This window comes from Magnolia sinica, chromosome 18 (genome assembly GCF_029962835.1).
Source record: "Magnolia sinica isolate HGM2019 chromosome 18, MsV1, whole genome shotgun sequence".
Classification (NCBI taxonomy): domain Eukaryota; kingdom Viridiplantae; phylum Streptophyta; class Magnoliopsida; order Magnoliales; family Magnoliaceae; genus Magnolia; species Magnolia sinica.
Genome location: NC_080590.1, coordinates 67,274,488 through 67,296,942, shown reverse-complemented (window position 1 = coordinate 67,296,942; position 22,455 = coordinate 67,274,488).

Below are 22,455 nucleotides of genomic sequence, written 5' to 3'. Positions count from 1 at the left end.
AACCATGAAATCATATCAGCAAGATGAACCGGCTCAAATGAAGGGATATAAGGCTCCCAAGTAAGAGGAAGACCAGATAAGCATGCAAATTCCTCTAAAGATGAGCCCAGCTCTAAATCTTTGAAGGAAAACAGGTTCAACGCTGGAACCTAATCATATGAAGCCACGTTCAACAGTCACCAGTCTAGGCGAACTCTGTGGAAATGAAGAACCTCTCGGAAGCTGAGGGAGCCCAGCTCAAAGATCTCAAACTCGGTCAAGCTCTCAATCCAGATATGCAACCGCTCAAAACATGTGTCGCGTGGCTGCAACCGACAAGTCCAGACAGGCACACCCTCCACAATCTAGAACCCAGGATTCACAAGTGAATCGTCAAAAATGGGCATGCCCTCATCTAGCAGATCAACCTCATGGTGTCGAAAAAATCCTGACTTGCCCATCGCATCCTAAAGAGTACCCTGGAAAGCTACAGCAGGCGGGCTCGAAACTCTAACAATCGCCACATCAGGAATAGTCTGAAAAGTACACACCCCAAAAGCTGTGACCCCAAAGTACCCCAGTAGTTGACTGGACTGGTACCCTGATCCCCAACAGCAGTAGCCTGTCCCATCACTGCCTCGAAATCCACACTAAATATCTGACCTAATCCATCCACGAGAAGTCCATCACCCACTAAATCCAAACCACTCGAACCATCAAAGTGGGGCCTGCCACCCATCCGGATCCGATCCACACCATCTGTACCACTTGAACCCACCAACATGACATCCCACCATCCAAGTATGCCCCACCAAAATCCGAACCTTCCAGCATCCCGCCAACACCATCCACCATTCCTCCAACACCATCCACACCATCCAATGATCCAACCATCCCAACATCCATAACATCCGATGGCCCACCAAGCATGGAACCATCAAATCAATCCAAACCATCAAACTCGTTCAATCCATCCAATCCCACCTCATGGCTACCATTAATGGAGGTAGGAGCCATGCCATAAATGGCATTGACCTCTCCAAAAGAGCCCATCACACCACCACCAACCCCCATCAATCCACCCATAAATGAGCTCTCACCACCATAAATAAAAGACCCACCACCCATCTCTCCATCATTTATGTTGGGCCCACCAACATCTCCATTATGACTAGCCATAATAAAGACAAGAGAAGAAGAAGACAAAGGAGAGAAAAGACAAAGGAAGGGGACAAAAAGGAAGAAAAAAAGGACAAAGGGAATTATCAGAGGACCTGGGCGAGAAGGGAATAACCAGAAAAAGGGCTGAGAAACAGACAGAGAAGAAGGGCTTTTGCTGGAAGAAAAGACAGACGAGGGCGGTAATCGGATTACCGCTAGCAGTAGTCTGAGTACCGTTGTTGGTATTGACATCTCTGCATTGCTGTCGCGCCTGACAAGACAGAATGGCGGAAAAAAGTCAGTGGGCGGTAGTCCGACTACCATCGGTGGTAGTCCAACTACCGCCCGAGCCCACAATCCCTCGAGATTAAAGGTGGGACCCACATCAGGTACCCTAGAGTATTAGCCACCCACAAAAGACTCAATTGGGATTACAAAAATGCTCAAAGGACAATCCAAAAAGTGACATCAGGCAACTAAAAGCTTCATATATACAGCTGGTGATACATGGTCACATAATACAATGGAGCTAATCATCATCAGGTATATAGTCGTTTGAATCCTTCTGAAAAACATGCGGCCCTAGAAGTCCTCCTCTGGTAAAACAAGCACCGCCACCCAGGGCATAAGCAGGCTGCAAAATAGGGCCAATACTGTACTGCTCACACCATGAGCTGTACTCCCTCACTGGATCAACGAAGGTGCTAGCATCAAAACCTTTCAATGCAGCGATCAACTCCCGCTCGGGAACCGACCTCCAATCAGATGGACCAAATGGTGGACTAAGTGGAACTAGTGGACTGCCAGTAAACCGCCAAAAGAGCCTCTCTCCAAGATACGACTTCATTATGTGAAGATCTTCTAAGATGTGGCACCGTCGTGAAGCCTGAAAAGCCACCTAAGCCCTAGGTGTAAGCACAGCATCCGAATGAAGATACGACCTAGTATGGAACTGCAAAAAATAAAGAAATCAGGGATAAAGGGAGAGCAAGAAGCAGATAACACAAGGCAACACAGGACAATTACTCACATCATCAAGGACGAGGGCATCAACCTTTGACCTCCACATGAGATCAGAAAACATGTGCGTACGGCTACGGTTGTCCTTATACCATAGCATCATGCGCGGAAAAGGAGGTGAATGGTGGATCAAAGTGGGCGTCAGGTGCGGGAAATGGTCAAAAAAGCAAACCTGCATAAGGCCACAGTCATAAATTGTAGCCAATCATCCCAAGGAGAAGAGTGTAGAAGAGAGGATTTAAAGGGTACCTCAATGACCGGATAGAAACCAGTCAAAGATCTGCTGATGTAGCGACTGGCTTTGTCCAACCCTTCATACAAATGGGCGAGGAGAGCTGCATTCCAATTGTACAGCATGGGAAAAGTGATTTTAACCACAAGTGATAATAGACGGGAACTCACCAACTCGTTCTCATGACAGAATATCATCGCCCCCATAGTGCACAATATTAAGGCCCAGGCCTTTACAATGGCCACAGCCTTGGTCTCAAGAATATGTCGAGCAAAGTTCGAGGACAGCCAAAGCAGCCTGAACTGATGGCCAGAGAAGTCCGAGGAGGCCGGCATCATCCCTAGTAGGATCATCCAATCGTCATCAGAAGGCACCGGAAGGTCCTCCTCAAAAGGAACAGATCCCCCGTCATACCTAAGACCCAACTGCATATAGACGTCATATGGAGTGATCCCCCACTCCTCAAAGGGTAAATGGAAAGTATGGGTCTCGGCGTGTCATTGCTCAGTCAAAACAGACAAAAGGGACATGTTCATCTTGCTCAGATGAACCCAAAACAGGCTGGCGAATGGAGTGCGCTCCAATACATCAAAGAAAAGAGGTTGTGGGTCCTTAAACCAATCGAGCCGGTGGGTCCTGACTCCACGCCCCCTCAAGATCGCAGGAGTGCCACCTTCCCAAGCCACGTCGGACAGATGTTGACCCTCTCAGGGGACGAAACATGGATCAGCTGACCGACTAGAAGGACCAGCCTCATTCCTACCGTGGTGAGGCATTCTACACAAATAAGATCCACAAGTAAGTATCATTCTCACCATAAAGTCAAGGCCTAAGGACAAAGTCAAAGGTCTAAGTCAAAGTCAAGGCCCCAAGTCAAAGTCAAGGTCCAAGTCAACGTCAAGGTCCAAATCAAAGTTAAGGTCCAAGTCAAAGTTAAAGTCCCAAGCCCATGACAAAAGCCCAAGACAAAGCCCATCAAGGCCCAAATGTTCAAAGCCCATCAAGGCCGAATGTCCAAAGCCCAAAAGCCTTATATCCAAATCTCAAAGCCCAATGGGCCCAAAGTCCAAAAGTCCAATGAACCTAAAAGATCAAAGGGCCCAAAAATCTACCAAAGGTCCAAAAGCCCAAAACCATTGTCCAGGGCCAAGCCCATTTCATGGCCCATATGTCTAGATAAGGCCCATGTCCTCAATCCATGATCTAGGACCCACTTGAGAAACCAATTTCATACATGGCCAAAATCATGCAGAAAAAAATATGATCCACTCCACAAGTGTTGACCACCATCAAGATCCATACCATCAAAGTGCTCAAGTGGGTCCCAAATCACCCATCTTATGATCTAGATCATCCAAAAAAAAAAAGACAAAAACCAAATAAAAGAGTGGGCCCCCTTTCTTATCACACCCCACTCTAACAAAATAATATATATATATATAATAAAAAATAAACAAATAGATAAAAAATTCAGCCAACTCTTTGGCCAAAAATAAAAAATCCAGCGAGATCCAATAGTTGAGATCGGACCAAAATGATCAACGGTCCCGATCATAATTCTCTCAGACCCAAAAGAAAATCCAAGGCCACAAATAAACTCCTCCAAACATCCTACAAAGAAAATCTAGCCAAACTCGAAGCAAGCATAAGCAAAGATTCATGATCATCCACCTGAAAAATGAATAAGGAAAACCAGGAAAAACTATAGAGATCAATGGCCAAGAAACTTCGGTGTCCCTGGATGCCCCTGGGACAAGATCAAATAAGGAATGAGGGTGCAACAGTCGGACCAGCACCCACCCCGAACCAGCAGGCAAAACCAGTGACCGGTGGTAATCAGATTGCCACCTCTGACCGAAATCGTTTGAGACAGAGGGCCTGTCTCCATTGACAAGAGGAGACGTCCGAACCTCCCTTGGATCCGTTGGACAATAACCTAAAAAATCAAAAAGGAAAAGATTCCCCCATAAAAATTTACTTCTCATCAGTCCATCTCAAAATCTCACGAGAAACTGCGAATCTTGACAAAGTGAAATGATAAATTGCTCGAAAAAAACCAAGAGAAAAATCTCAAAAGTACAAATATAATACAATCAAATCCCCCATTATTTTAGTGGAGGCCATCTGACTGTTTAATCTGAACAGTACAAATAAAAATCGGACGATCACGATCACCCGCGAGATCGGACGGATCTTTTAAAAATCTAAAAATATTTCAAACCATCAACCCCATCAGCCTATCAGTGGAGGCAATGCAACTATTAATTTTCACAAATAAAAATCGAACAACGACGCCCACCCGCGAGATCGAACGGATATTTTCCAGAAAATCCAAAAAAAAATATTTTCAAATAAAATCCCCAAGGAGTCTAGCTCCAAAGAGAATAGCTTTCAAAAAAAGTTTTCAAAACGCATGCGGCACGTAGTACACTGAGGAATCTTTCATATTCTCCAGTTGCGGTCAATGCAAACAGCTTAATAAGTTTCGATCTCTTCCGATTTCCCCAGAGGATAATGCAATCCATACATGATACATGTACGATTGGCCCAATCTCTATATCTGGACAGTCATACGAATGCTAGTAGAAATGAGTGGATCTATCTCTGGAAAGAATAATCAAACTCAAAGTGACAAGAATCCATTGTAACCAAAGTAACAGAATCAATAGATTGCATGGCAGAAGATTACCTACACATACCTAGTCTGGGATGTTCAAAAAATTTGATCGAGTCCAAGTTGGCATAGTGAGTTCCCCGTAAGGCTGCACAAACACGCAGGGTAGCTAACCTCTTTGATGATCAAGTGGAACGAATACTCCTAGGGTGATTGCATAGCAAAGGAAACGACATATCAAAACAGTATAGGAATCCTCGTAAAGCCGCAATGAACATGCAGAGGCCCTACTTTTCCAGACTTACTCTCCAATGCTATTAATAATCTGACGTGAAAGGGTTGTGATTGGTGACCCGTAATGCCGCACGAATGTGCAGGGACAATCAAAACATTTTCGTCAACCCTTATAATATTTGCAAGTCATCTCTTTTCCAAACAGTCAACTAACAATGATACAATGGTAGGTAACAGATTTGAATCACTATCGTTTCTGACCAGAAGGGTGGGGTATCCACTCGCTTTGGCGCTCGATTGCTCACAACCTCGGCCAAAGAGGGGCATTTATAGACACCCCACCTAGGCTAATATCTTGAGAAGGCTAAGACAGTCTGAGAACCATGACCCTAACCTGCACCCCGAAATCCTAAATCTGCACCCTAAAACCCTAACCCACACCACAAAATCTTAAATTCGCACCTCAAAATCCTAATTCATACCCGAAACCCTAACCCGCACCCCAAAACACTAATTCACACCCGAAACCCTAATCCATACCTGAAACCCTAACCTGCACCCTGAAACCATAACCCGCACACCGAAACCCTAATCCACACCCCAAAACCTTAATCTGAACCTCTAAACCCCACCTTAACCTTAGCCTAGACCCTGAACCCAGCCAAACCCAAATTCCAGTCCAAACCTAAAACCCGTAAGAATCAGAATCAGCATGGGAACACACCTATTCAAAGCTGAAAGCCCGGAAGTAGACTATCGAATGAGCCAGCGCACCAAACGAGGCCCAATAGATAAAGCCTGGCCCGGGCGATAGTTTGACTATCACCGCCGGTACTCAGATTACCTTCGCTTATGGGGTGCGTGTGTCCTTCGAGCAACAGCTGTCTATGCATGCGAAAGTCAACTTTCTTTAGAAATTACCCCTACAGCCAGCACTATTTACCTTCTTACCAACATCAAGAGCCAATGGGAGTGCGTCACGTACTGTCTCTCTCCTCAACCACTCACAAGCTACCATGTCAGCTTTCACCCTCCACAACCCTAAAAATTATCATAATGCCATTGGAGAAGGCTATAAATAGCCCTCTCCTCTTCTCATTTTCACACAACACTCACCAACTAAGAGGGAGAGGGAGAGAAAGAGAGAAAGAGAGTGAAGGAGGGAAGGAGCTCCTAAGCTTTCAAGTTCTGATATTCTAGCTACCCCCTAGCCCTCCTCTAAACCTTTCCAACCCATAACCCCAGCCCAGATTGGTCATGGTCCGACCTATGATTTAACCTATTTAAGTTCAAGCCAAATGATCCATTCATCTCATACACAAGCAATCATTATGACATTTATTCCCTTCTCAACCCCCTTGCTTCTTTAGATTTCTAATGAACGTATGCTCTGTGACTTGCCGCACATTGGATCCTGTCATACCAGAAATTCCTAGTAATCTAGTCCATTTTTTTACCTCTTTGCATAAGCATCATCACATCTGCCTTCTAGACACACTGTTGGACGTATGCTCTGTGGCTTGCCGAAATCTCGGATCTTACTACATTAGAAATTCGCATGTGTGCCTAGTCCTCTCACGACCATATCATACATCCCTTGAGATTATTTTACAACACAAAGTAGAGACTGTACATTCGTACAGGCAGAGAGGGTGCCTAACACCTTCCCTCTTTGCAATCGAGGTCCCTTACCCGAAATCCCGGATCGCAGATCAGGAGTCAATCTAAGGTAGGAGAGTCTTCGGATTTCTCCAACCTTGCATATTCCACGGGTTCTAGCCGACTGCGGGATTCTGAGATTAATTGGCTAGTGGCGACTCCAACATCCACAAATCAGCCTAATCACCCCCACAATATCAAACCCATAAAACACGCCAATCAGCGTGGGCACCGATTCCCAGTGTTCACAAGGTGCGACTGCCCAAAAAGACTTATATAAACCAATATCTTTATGTTAAAAAGTTTAAGAATTACAAGATTTAACACGTGAAATAATAAAATGCATATAAACTTAAGCCGCAACATCGCGCAACTTCTCTTGGCAATTACAATCATGCATCCTTAACAATTGTACCATTCTCCTCATCAATCCAAACATGAATATCATTTAAACCACATACACTACCTGTACGGTTATATATTTGATGAATGAGTGGCTAGCTCAGTATGAATTTCCCTCAAGATTACACATCACCGCATTAGTCAAGCATAGTTTAAAGAAATAAGGCATACAAAACAATACATGATGCAATCCTATTTAAATTCATAGATGCGTGAATGCACATCGACCTGGGGATGCTCATCCAATCGGACTTGGGCTCATCACCCATGCATATGGCTGGTCACCAGCGTAGCACATCACATGCATGCATCACGTATAGCATAATGACCAAGCCATCGTACATCACGTACGAGGGTTGATAGTTGATGGTCTAGGAGCTAGCGAAACGATACCACACTAAGACTTAAGGGCACGTGCTACAACATCCAGAATTAGCCACCTGTCATCGCCCGTATGCCATGAATGCATGATTAGCCAAACCATTATTATTCCAATTACAACTAGCCAATTTAAGAAAGCTCAAAGGTCACTATGGGGGGCTCGTCACCCAGCGTATGCTGACAGCTCAGGTATAGTGTCCCATTCCACCATCCCCGGCTCATGAGACTCCAATATTGGGATGTTTAATGGAACATCATCGACTATTAGCCAATCATAGTTTAACATATGGAGCTTACCATCGCATGGTTGCATAAAAATAATATGTCGAACCCACATAGGAAAAATACCAAAACTAAGCCACATAGGGCAGATATCAAAACTAAGCCACATGGGGCAAATATCAGATCAAAGCCACGTATGGCAAATACCAAATCGATGTGATAAAAAGACTGTCATTAAAGTCACGTAAACACAACGACCATGGATGGTAAACCCACATCAATATTCACATCATTCAAGTAACCACTAGGTCGAAGGTCCATTATGATCACAATCAATCAAGTTACATCCCAAGTCTGGATGTACAAATAATAGTAGAGTTTTCCACTAATAAATGTACCAATTCTCAAGTTCCCCAAGCAATTCATAAACATGAAAGGATATAAAAGTACAACATATAGATGTTTATGCATACTAAGTGTTGAGCACATGATTAATAATCAAATTCAACAACTAACACAAGTAATAATAAATTAGAGATAATTATCAGTTGAAATAAAATTGAACTATTACTTAAGCTAACAGGAAAGTGGAAAGCTCAATGGGAAGAAATCATCACCTCACGAGTCGAATCACCAACTAATGTTGCTAGGAAGCACATGCACCCTTATAATTGAATCCTACAATGAATTGTGAAGTTGTACGTGAGATCAATGTTTTTACAAAGTATCTATGGTTAAGACTAATATAACCTAGGGTTTGGATTACTTATTTTTAGGGTTTTGATATAGAATTAGAGTTTCATCCTAGAGTTTGGTCCTATACTTAGATTCTAGGGTCTGAATTGTAGTTGGTGTACATTAAATTACAATGTTAATTTAATAATTACAAAACAATTATTAGCATTAGTGTTATAATTTATATTAGCTAACACAGTAATAATAATCATTATGATGATAATTAATATTATGATTTACTATTAAAGGTAATATTTAAGAGTGATAAATAACATACTACTATTTAATAACTGTAATTTTGTTTATAATAGCTAGTTTAAGCATAGATAATCTACTATTAGCTAATTATATCTAATATTAGTAATCCTAGTAAAAATGATAATAATACATTGAAATGAGTCTAGTCTGGGAAGAAAGTGTTGACTCACCTACATCGACTTGGTTGGTTTGTTGAGTCGACTCAACTGGAAACTCGGCAACCTCTAACTGCTCTCATCTTCTCCTTCTCTTCCTTATCTTTTCTCTTTCCTTTCTCTTCTTTCTCTCTTTACCCCTCTCTACACAACCAGATGATTTTAGACTCAGCCAAACCCATGCCCAACTTGGACCAACTCGGTGGATTTCAGCCGAGTTTACTTGACAAGTCAAAGCCCCATTGCTCCTTAACTACCAAAAAAATGACCAAAGGCTACGGACTATTCTGGTTTTTAGCAATGGATATAAACCATAGCTCATTTGCTATGGCTTAAAACTGTATCTAAAACTACAAAACCGTAGCTAAAAGGTAAATTCGCCAGACGTACATACAACCTTGGATAGCCCCATAAGGGACTCTATAAGGCCCATTAAAATGTGTGTACTCCATCTAATACATCTATCCATTTTTAAAGAGTGTGTTAGGGCAAGAACCCAAAAAAGGAAGTAGATCGAAAGCTCAAGTGGACCACACGGTAGGAAAGAGTGGAGATTAATCCATTAATTGATGATGTGGTTCAATTAGACCTTCAATTTGCCTAGATGTTGGGTGCATTCCCTATAAAAAAAATTACAAAATTAATGAACAGAGTGGATATACTGATTGCATCAAGATGGACCCTACAAAGCCCTTAACAAGGCCGTCCATCCAGATCCCATGAAATGTGCACCCGTGGAGGGCCTGTTATGGATTGTATAATGGCTACGGTCATATTGGCTTTTGGCTCGCGCAAGATTCAAGCTTGCTTTCTTCCTTCTTCGTTCTTCTACTTCTTCCTTTTGCCAACATGTCCAGCAGACCAGGAGCAAGCCTAACTTGGTAGACTCATCTTGGACTCGACCCACTTCACGTTCATGACCTAGCAACGAGTCAGAACCTCACCTCAACTCGATAGGTGTGGAGTTGCAAGAAGGCGACCAGCAACCCTCTCTCTCTGACTCCCTCCCTTCTTCTTCTTCTTCTTTGCTTATTGAAAGTCCAGGTGCATCTAGACTCGACATAGACACAACCCAAAACCCAACAAAATAGACCCAACTTAGTGATCCATGACTCGCTTAAGTCGTGCTACAACAACAAACTGCCCCACACGCACTACCTTCCCTCTCTCTCTCTCTCTCTCTCTCTCTCTCTCTCTCTCTCTCTCTCTCTCTCTCTCTCTCTCTCTCTCTCTCTCTCTCTCTTTTCCTTGCCTTTTACAGAGCCTGGACACAACTCAGACTCGTCTGAATTGGACTGTCTACGGCCCCAACTCAGACAGCAACACGACCAGGTCGCCTGGTGCAACAAGTTGATATAGTGCGGCACCAGCTTAAACCCACTCTCCCTCATTCTCTCTTCATCTCTCCATCTTCCTTTCTCCTTTCTTTCTTTCTCTTAACCCTAGCCACCAATAGATCAAACCTGACCAGAACTCGCCCCGAATCGAGATGCCTTGGTGCGGCTTGAACAGGGAAGAAGGAGGTGGCCATTAATGGCGTTTCCTCCCCGAGCACCTCTTCTCTTATTTTCTTTCTTCCAAACACTTCAGATGGACTGTAGGGAGTTTTTAGACAAGCTTTTTCAAAGCTTAAGGGAGTTTTAGCTGGTGGGTTCGAATGAAGAATGGAAACGGCCGGTCTTTCTCGAGTAGCTACGAGAATAGGAGAGGAGGTGTGTTGCACGATCCTTCCCCTTTTTATTATTTACCCTAAATCCCCAGAGCTGTTGGATCAGAAGTGAACGGTCTGGATACTTTGCCTCACAACAAACTTTAAGCACGGCTGGTAAAACAAAACCAGCCACTGTTTTCTTTTTTTTCTACAAGGATGCCTTAAACTACGTGCATTAGTCGAAGGGGATCCTCCTAAATAGACGGACAGGATCAACTAAAGACTCATGCAGATCATAACAGCTAGCCTATCGGAACACTTTCCATTTTCAGAAATTCACAGCCACGCACACCCTTCTTGCACCTATCATGTGCACGTGCACGTGTGCATGGACTTACACAGACAATGGTGTTTTGGTAGAAATCAAGCTCTGAACACGATGGACGATTCAGATCATCCATCTGGGCATTGGAGGTGGCCCACAACTCAACAAATGGATTGTATTAGCCCGTTCAAAATGCGCTGGGCACGAGAGTGAAAAGGAAGGAGATTTTCCTTCTTTGGGGAATCCTGGTCAAACCATTTTGATCAGGTCCGATGTACCAAGGGTGCACACCCATTGTGGTGCAAGCTCAAAAAAATGTGGGGTCCACACTGATGCTAAGTGAAATCCACACCAACCATCAAGTCCCCTATCTCAGTCACGGACCTCTGACTAAAGATGAGGCAGATCTGTACCTTATGAGAGCCATCCTATTCAATTCCATGACTCTAACTAGCGATTACCAACACTTCAACTGTCAGATTATTTCTTGATCGGATCACCGGCATTCTTAAACATTCCCAAGCTTATTTGAATAGATTTAAGTGGTTACTTTCACAACTTGGCACCCATGTGAGTAATTTCATCCCACGGTAGTGTTTAGTGAAATCCACTTCGTCCATGTTTCGAACAAGAAACAAATACATTTGATTTGGCATATTATCTTATTTAAACATAACGGGGAGAGAGTATTAAAGACAATCACCATACTTTATTTCAACTGAGTTCATTTACATCCTCAAACATCCCTTGATTCTAAGATAAATAATCCAATATATGGAAATTGACAAAGTTCAACTATTCATGTCAGATTTCAAATCCAGCAGCACTTCGACTCGTGATTTGATTATCTCTTTAAGAGGAATATGACTCGAATATCTCTTCTATTGGTTTCTCCTCTTGAAGCTTGAACAGAAGAAATCTGGAAACTTGGCCATTTTAGCAGCATAACCAATCTTTTAGCTTTATAGACTGCAGAGCAATCTAGTTGCGCGGACCCGCACAACCGATATGGTTTACGCGGGTCCGCGCAAACCATCGATGCCTTCTCTCTCTCACCTTTAGTCTTCCTCTTTGCTACGCTTCCTCTCCGAAATCTTCAATCGGTTTAAATGAAGGGGGGAGGGGGTATTTATAGACCCTCGCATGTGTGGCACCTCTTGGTGCCATGGGACCCACCGTCCACCAATCTTGGCCATTTCAAAGAAATCATTTCCTAAAACCAGTTGTGTGCGACCACGCAACTGATCTTTGTTTTACGCAGACCCACGCAACTGATATCGTTTGCGCGAATCCGCGCAAACAACCTCAAAGACACTTCTCTTTCTTCTTTCTGTTTCCTTTCTTTTGTCTTACTTCCCAATCTTCCTTTCTTCAATTCTTTCTCATTTTTATGCCTCAACAGATGCCCCCTTAATCCTTTCTTTGTTTCCTCAAAATCAAAGAAAAAGGATCAATTTCTTTACCATGACATGGTTTGCGCCGGTCCGCGCAACTGGTACCCGTGTTCAGTACTCGACCACACTTCCTATAAATACCCCGATCCTTTAATCACTTTTCACACATTTGCACTGTAGCGAACCTCTGCTCCTTTGCAATTTTTTCCACGCAACGAATTATTCACATAAAGTCTTCTGGCCTTTGCGCTGACCCGCGCAATCAACTTTGATTGCGCGAGTCCGTATAACCAGGACTAAGAAAATTCCTTCAGCATTTGAATTTCTCCTCTTCAAGTACTTTCAAGACTTGAAACTTCTTTTCACCATGGCCTGTTCTCTAGCTTCCTCTTCTAGAAGAAAGAACCGTCCATCCTCTTCTAGGCTGAGGCAACCTCTTCTCTTTCTTGGAGTCATGTGGAATAAATGAAGCAACTTTAGATCTCTATAACCCTTTCACCAGTAATCAAACCATTATCCCTATCAATTTACGGCGTCACTGGTCGATTTTACACAGCGAACCCTTTGACCAACAAAATATCTTTGTCTCAGTGAATGACTGGGTCACGAGAGAGCCAAGGATTCTGACAGGATATTTGGGAGAAATGGGCTCTGTCAAAGAGCGGGCAGAATTTACAAGATGAGATTTTTACATCCGCACTATAATCCTCAGTAACCTTCCCCTTCCCACTACTTCGAAATAGCTCAGTAACTATTTTCTCTTGAGAAATTGCCCTGGAGTGCAGGGAGATTTATAGTCACAGGTCTGCTGTCTATCCATGATTTCTACAGTGCTTGGGCTTGCGCTATCGTTCGGAGACATATTGCCATACTGGAGCAAATTATGTTTTCTGACGTAATTATATCCACAACGGAACATTTTCGTATGGATGCTACTATCCTTAGATGCTTTCTAGATCATTGGTCTCCAATCACCAACTTATTTCATCTTCCCCTAGGCGAAATGAGTATTACTTTATGGGATCTATTTTGTATAGTAGGTCTTCCCATCATGGGTGATATCTTTGATGTGTATATACCTTCTAATGAAGAGCTTGCTCTTGCGTCTATAGGAGGAGGTATATCTAAAATTTCTAGAACTACCCTTGAACTTTTAGTGCACTGGCCGCCTTCCCTCATCCTGATCGCATCTCTTCTCTTGAATGGTTGGCTCACTTTTCTCAAAAATTACAGTATATTCCTTTCCTCTTACCTTCTATTTTCGTAATCCCATTCTTTACATAATAAAAATTTTTGCTAAAGTATTGCATCTTCATCTTAACAGCTTTTCAGGCCACAACCATTCAGAACTCAAGGACATCCGTAAGAAAATAGAACATTCTGGGAATACAGTCCTTCCTATGAGTTAGCCGCCTTTCTTGCTTACTGGTTAAGCTTAGTGATATTCCCTGATCCTGATCGAGTGGATACTATTACGTCCTCATTCTTCGTGGTCATAGGAACAATGGTGGAAGGCCAGAAATATTCGCTAGCTCCTCCAGTTTTGTGCTCTCTTTATCGCGCTTTCAGAGATGTTATTTATGGTTCGAAAGATCCTATTCCTGATGCTTTTTCGGTGTGTGCTCCTTGGCATTTCCTTGTAGGTTGGCTAGGAGTATATTTTCCTTGGACATTTGCTGACTCTAGAAGGGCATACTCGAACCCCGATCGGCTTCCTCTTCAACATTTTCAACTGTGAGATATGATTAAGGAATCAAGTGGATGGATTTCTAAAGAATAAAAAGCAATGATCCCATTGACTTTCACCAATTTCCATTGTTTAACTATCCTGAAGATGTAGACGCTATTGATGATGATTCTAGTTCATTCAGTGAGCGTTCCTTCCTCATTTCTATCAGATCCAGTACTCTTCCATGGAGAGAAGGTAGCATATTCTGGCGTGAACCGTATTGCCCTAGTAGGTTTGTTCACCAGTTTGGCTTTGATCAAGCCATTCCTGAGACTCACGACATTGTCACAAGAGCGATGAGAAGTTATGACATTGGGTCGTATAATTGGGCCTTGATATAGAAGCAACTTTTGGTCGTTTAGACTGAATCGCATTTCATAATTCCTGGCCATAATTATCTAGTTAGCGCTTCTTACTGCTGGATGTGATGGTGGGTTCACCAACTTTACTTGGTAGGCAATTATCTTCCAGTAGATCATGCTATGTGGATTCCTCCTCCTTGCCTTAGGAATTATCAGAAAGACCAGGGCATTGGCTAGTTTGAAGAAACAAGCCCTCCTTTTCCAGACCAACTTGGTACGAGGATTTCTTTAGAAAATGCTATACGTGGAGTAAAACTTGCTGATGCCCGTGAAGGATGGATAGCTTTCGGCACCCCTTTGATGAATATTCATGAATTTCCTGCAAAGAATGATGATTCCTTACAGTTCCACCCTCCTCCGCCTTTAATGATATTACGCGATAATTCTCCTTTATCAGAAAGGCAGGAAATGTCAGAACATCGTCATCCACCTCGGAAGGATAAGCATATTATCATTGAGGACTCATCCTCTTCGGAAGAATAAACATATTTTGAAACTTTTAACTTTAGAGTAAGAGATTCCAAACATTAGATATAATTGTGATTTCTGCATATAGAATTTTGTGATTCATGTCATTATATCAAACAATTGACATATTTTGGCATATTTCAGATGATTCATCTCAAGCATATTCATTTGTGCAATTATCTTGACATGATATTGAATGAAGAATTAAAATAAAAGCATTAACCTACTATGATTGTTAGCACTGGATTTCCTATATGATTTTTTTTTAATTGGCGGTGCTAAATTTCAATTTAGTTAGTTACACACAGTTTAAGCTCTTGAGTAGTGGAGCCCATGCAATTTAAGTCTTATCCCAATTAATTGGGGTTGAATACATGAATCATATTCTAGCATTCCACCCTATCAAGGGATAGACCTTCTATTAGACCATAGGTCATCAAGTCTTTTCTTACTGGTAAAGCAAATTGCCTTTTTTTTTCTTCTTCTTTTTCTGCATCTTGTTCTTTGAAATGAAAATATCATTTATGTGCTAGACTTTTGTTGATGAATTCCTTTTACCAATTACTACATTTGTTACTTATAAGGAATAATAATAAATCAAAATTTATTAAGATGAAGTCGAGAGAACATGAAAGTATGCAAATAATCTGCGCGTTGAGAGACTTTTGTAACTATGCTTGACCAAGAAAGGCAGCATTTCTTAAATCAATACATCCAAAATCAAAGATTTATGCAACCCATATCTTTCAAAGACCTTGAGAACATCGGCTAGAGCCCTCCTATTTTTAAGATTCTTAATTTCAAGCTTTCATAGATGCACATTCTGTTGCAATTTTGAAAATATTTTCAAGTGAAATCTATCCTTCCTGATACATTTGGTGTACACATGCAGAAGATAGCAATTGCCTAATGATATTTACCATCGCTGAACAACTACAATGTTTGTTTTGGATTATAACAATTAAAAGGGGGAGGGGGGGGGGGGAGTAACAAAGCAGGTCAGTGCCATTTTTATGTAGGAAGAAGAACATGAGGAAGAATGCACTTACCTTTGTGATCCCTAAAAAAGCACACAAATGGGAAATCAAATTTGGATGTCCTTCCAAAGCATGGGTTTTGCAATGCAGAATCAATTTCCTTCCTCCAATTTATTATGTATATTTCAAAAAAAAAATTTGATTTGTCGTATTGATCGTGTCCGTTGAATGTGCCCATCTGGATAAGATCATTTCCATAGTTTGAAACGTGCCTCCATTTTTCAGGCATGTAAAACGGCGCAGTCGTTTCTCCATATCGAGTCTTTTTCGAGATATGGTTTCACAGCTTTAAAAAGAGGGATTTGGGTTAGGGTTTTATGATCGGAAAAAGAAAATAGAAAACCCTCCCTCACCGAGAGCTTTTTCTCCATTTTCATCATAACTCAAAATCATATTCTTTGTGGGCATAAGGAAAAATCGGTAAGGTGTTGAGTGGTGTCCTACTGGTGTTGTTTCTTTGCCAGCGAGTGCATGGTGAGTAGGAGAAGGGCTGGGGAGTTGTGTCCTAGGAGATAGAAGCGTTGACGACCTTTTGCACCGGTACTCTGCACCAAGGGGCGTGAACTATCTCAAAGATAGTGACACATACCCGCCTCGACCCAGCATTCATCTAATCATATTACAAACTGAGATCTAAATTCCAGGTGTGGGGTTCCTTAGCACATATTCTTTTCTGTTGAATCTCTTTCTTTTGCACTATTCCTAAAAAATTTGAGATAGTTCGCACGTCCCATGGCTTCAGGAGATTCGAATGACAAATATGTTCAACATCAAAGTTTTGACGGCCAACACTTCAAACAGTGGAAATAAAAAACTGTTCTTTTACCTAACCACCCTTAAAGTGACATATGTTATCAATAAGCCACAGCCGTAAGATTTTCTTAAGCCTGAATTATCTATAGTTTGTCAAAAATTGGATGATGATGATTATCTATGCAAAAAATATATTCTTAGTGCCTTGTCAAATTAATTATATAATCTGTATTGCGAATATGATACCTCTGCTGAGATCTAGAAGACTTTGGTAAAAAAGTATAAGACTGAAGAGGTGGGCATTTTGATACTTGAAGTTCCAAATGAGTGATGATATATCAGTGGTGCATCAGGCAAATGAGATTAGCCTCATAGCTCATGAAAGTATGTCTGAAGGGATTAAATTATATGAACAATTTTAGGTGGCTGCTATCATTGAAAAACTGCCACCCTCTTGGAGGAACTTCAAAAATTCTCTTCGACATAAAACCAAAGAATTGTCGATGGAACAATTGATTATTCGTTTCCGAATAGAGGAAGAATCAAGACCGCAAGACTCTATAAAAGAGAAGAAATTTGATGTATCTAAAATTTCGATGGCTAATGAAAAGCATAACTAGAATCAATAGAAAGGAAAGCTCAAACCCAATAACCTGAAATCAAATAAAAAAAATAATTCAAAAGGAAGCCCAATCCTAAGGCTAAAAATAAAAATAATGACCAGTAAAAATCATCTGGTTGCTATGTTTGTGGCAAATCAGGTTACTTTGAAAGAAAGTGCTATAAGCGGAAAAGGAAACCGGCTCTTGCATCTTAAGAAAATGTGACGGAGGAACTGTCATGCCCCAAACCCGGAAATCGGATTCACAGGAATCCCGACCGCCGAATCTGGTGCTGACAGCCTCCGTAGTATCCCATTCTCGGCTCCTAACGTTCATACGCCAGATTCCGATCCTGGGATCCTATAAGGAGAATTTTTTTTGTACATTTAACTCGTAATAAGCATAATCACAAGTATACCCAATTTGCAAAGACAACATCATCATCACATATCCACTAATATGAACATTTGAATACAATACTAAAAAGGAAATACGTAAATCGAAAGTCAAGCTCCAGAAGACTGATGCACGCTCCAAGCTCAACACTGCTGCAACCTATCGTCATCTGCACGCATCTATCGTGCATAAGCTTATAGAAAACTTAGAGGGTGGTGTAAGTGTGTGCACAAGGTAAGTGTCAAGTATTCAATACAATGCCAACATCATACAATACCGAAAATACTGGTAATTCATAAATCGTACATTATCGGAATAAGCAGAAAGGCTGACAAGATCATAAATTATCAGAGTAAGCAGGAAGACTGACAAGATCATAAATCATAAGATAACAGAGTAAGCAATATAGAACAGCTATGCAAATAAGGAGTCATAAAAAGCCAAATATCAGATGCCGATGATGCGATACAATATACAATTCTTGATGAGTTCACGAATAGCGTCAACCATATCTAGACCATATAAATGCAGAAACACAGTAACCTAAAATGTCGTATGCCGCGAATGTCATACAATATGCGGTGCAAATGGAATGACTGTATTGGAGTGTGAAGTCGAGATGATAGTACGTAATATCGCAGGCTATGGGGTCCATCACAAGGGACTTCTATCCAAACCAGTCTCATACCTAAATTTGGATAGTCAGACTCAATGTGGTAAACTCCTGATCTCAGGTTAGTCGCGTGCCCCAACCGAAATCCTAGCCATTACGAAGGCACACGTAACAAATAGTTGCGTACCACCAACCCGAGTGGATAGTGAATGAATGAATGCATGAATGAGTATGCAACTCCTGCTCACTAAATCCACATATCAGTATAGTTCATCTCTGAGATCATCACCGTGGTCTATTACACTCTACGCCAGCTTGCCGCCCCTATCCGAGTGCACAACTGGGTAAGTGGAAGAGACCTCACTATCCGCCTACCAATATCGGGCCCGACTCGTTAATAGCGAACCCATTCCTCAATCTGGTCAAACTCAACCTAGACATTGCCCCCTCACTCAAGCAGGTAAGGTCACACCCCTTTCCAAAAGACAACGACACAGTGGGAGACGCGGCCTACTGGTATACGGCCCTCATGAGCTCATATATCCACTCGGTCTCGACGTTGGGGCGTCTCCTGGCCACGGAGGTTTAGAGATTTCACCTAGGGACATCTATGGCGCCCATATGCTAAAACTAAACATTTTCGGTGTCCCATTTGGTCATCCACGATATGCCTGTGAAGGCTACAGCCCTAATGTCTCTAGGGTGTACAGTAATTATAATGCGAGATGCATGAGTCATAAAATCCAGTCATGCATCAATCCTGCGCATACTGCGTGCTCATGTGAGATAACCTCTGCCTATGAGGGAGTCTCATAACAACATGGTCAATGACATATGCAATGATCAACCACATCTCATATCGAACATGCAGCTGATGCGTATGGGCATGTATCATGATGTTTTGCTATCACATACTCATAATCGGCATCAACAACCGGCATCGACAATCGACCTCAACGATGTGGACATTTAACCAACATTGCCCCCAAGGAATGGCCCACATAGAGCCAAACATATAATGGGCCCACGGCCTCACACAAAGGCCTGATATATAACATAGTAGGTCTTACTCAAGGGCCACATATACACAACAGGCGGCCCTGCTCATGGGCCTTAAATACATGCCATGTGGGCCCTACACATGGGTCTCAAATACATCAAATGGGTCATGCATCATGGGCCATGAATACATCACAATGGGCCTTTCTCATGGGCCTAACATACATCATAATGGGCTCCATAGCCTGGTCCTCATATGCATCCCAATGGGCCTCATCGCATAAGCCTCATATACATCATATTAAGCCTTAAATATGGCCTGAATGCACATCACAACAGTCCTCAAATACTGGCCGCATATACATTGCATTGGACCTCAACAATCGGCCTCGATATTCGACCACGACAATCAGCATTGGAATCGATAATCAACCTCTATAATTGGAAATTGGCAATCGGTCACGATAGTAGACCTTGATCGCTAATCGGCCTCAATACTTGGAATCGACACTCGGGATCGACCTCGATAATCGGTACCGATAATCGACATCTATAATTAGCACTGACAATCAGCATCGATAATCGGCACCGATAACTAGCCTATATAAACAAGGCGGGGTCCATAGATGGACAACCAATCAATAATAATGTAAAGATCGGCTCTCAGTCGTGGTTATATCAATCCGATAGCATGGAGCCATCTGTCTATGGCGAATGGGGCCCACTTATTTGGGTTAACCCACGAAGAGAATGGGCCTAACAAGGCATAAGGGAAGTTTACAATGAGGACATCTAACCATCATTGCTCCCAAAGAGTGACCTCCATAGGACCAAACATATTGTGGGCCCATGGCCTCACATACAATCATAAGGGGCCTCATTTACGTCACATTGACCTCGTCATATGGGCCAACATACATCACTTTGGACCTCGAATACACAACAGGTGGGCCTTGCATTTGGGCCTGAATTATATCACATGAGCCTCATCGCACGGGCCTCAATACTAGGCCTCATATACTGAGTGGGCCTCATTACATGGGCTTAACAATATAAACGGGCGGGCCCCGCCCATTGGCCAAAATATATCATTATGAGTCGCACCAATGGGCTTTGTGTACATCAAGTGTGCCGCATCGTGTGGACCTAGAATACAACTCAATGGGCCATGCTAAAAAGGCCACAAATACATAACAGGCAGGCCCTGCACATGGGCCTCAATTATATCAAGTTGGGCCACATTAATGGACCTCATGTATAACAAGTGGGCCGCATCAATAGGCCACACTAATGGACCCCACAAATATATCAAGATAAGCCTCATAGATGGGTCACAAGTATATCAAGGTGGGCACCTCAAATGGACCACAAAATACATCAAGGTGGGTCTGACGAATGGGCCACAAAGTACATCAAAGTGGGCCCGACAAATGGGCCACAAAATACATCAAAGTGGACCCGACAAATGGGCCATAAAATGCATCAAAGTGGGCCCGACAAATGGGAGCTTGGATTACATCTAAAAATCATTTCAATAGTTACAGGTGTAACATGTGTTTCACTATACACATTATCTCATGGGGCACATTGCCCCACTAATGACGATCAGCACTGTCCAAACATTGTCCAGCACGTCTAAACATTGGACCGCACCACCCAAACATTGCCCAGCATCGTCCAACATAATCTAGATGGTATGGATGGAATAATGCATCATGGTAGTGTCCACATTTGGCAAAATAGGTGGACCGCATCTATATAAAACATATACATTAGAGAGGGTCCCACCTAACCACCGTTCAGATGGACGGATGAATAAAACACATACCTCATCTAGTAGGCCCACTCATATGGAAGGTGTAGATGGAACATATGAATGGCATGCAATACATACATCAAATGGGCCCACATAAACTACTAAATAGCTAGTGTGAGGTACCTCTGCCAATCCGTCCAGCAAGTGGGTCCCACATGGGGCCCACCACGTACATATATATATATATATAATCATATATACATATAATATAATATAATACAATATAATATACTATTATTATATATATGCGTGTGTATATGAATAAAAGGGGGCGCCAGGCCTGGAAGGATGGCTTGGATACAGGACACCTGCATCACGTGTGGAGCCCACGCGTGCGTGGATGGTGCAGATAAAACATATAAATCATGTGGGTCCCATCAGATGAATGGACAGCGTGGCCATGGAATACATGCATCAAGGTGGGCTCCACCATAAAAAGGGCTGGACGGTGAGGATATACCCCACGTTCATCAAGATGGAGCCACGGAACTTGCAGACGGTACTACAGTAGCTATATAGCTGATGTAGGTACACCGTCCAAGCATCATCCCACAAAGGTGGGTCCCACGTGGGGCCCACCATAATATTTACCTGCCGTCCAACCTGTTGATAAGGTCACGCAAACCTGGATGTAGAGTAAAAACAAATTTCATAATGGTCTAGAAGTTCTGGAACACCCAAAAAGGGTTTCAATGGCAGACGTCCAATCCCACTGTTTCCTATGATGTGGGCCACCTGCGCTTCGGATAGGGGTGATTTTTGGGGTGGGGCCCATGGCTGGGACTCGTGGTCCCTGCCCATCCAGCGTCAAATGCAGCAGCGTTTTGCTACTATGTCAGCAGCAGCAGGCGCTGCCTGTTTGTTTAATTTTTATTTTTTTTCGGGTTTTTTGTGGTTTTTCAGGTGTGGGGCCCGAATTGGAAAAATCCACCCCACCCACTGGTTCCCATAGTTCAGGACAAGCCAAACAAACCCAATATTCGATATTTTTTTGGTGTATAGAAATGACAGGAGGTATTTCAATGGTAAGCACCCTGTTTGCCATGCTATGGCCTACCCGAAAGTCGGATTGGCCTCATTTTTCGGCTCAACGCCTAAAATGGTTTGGAGAAAGGGATGGACGGCTTGAATTAAAAACATACATCGAGGTGGGGCCTACATGGAAAGCCCTTCCCAAAAAGCCATTTTTTTTAATTTTTCTGTCATGGGTACACCCACCGTCAGCTCACCCTTCACTAACGTCCAGCGTCCCTGGACG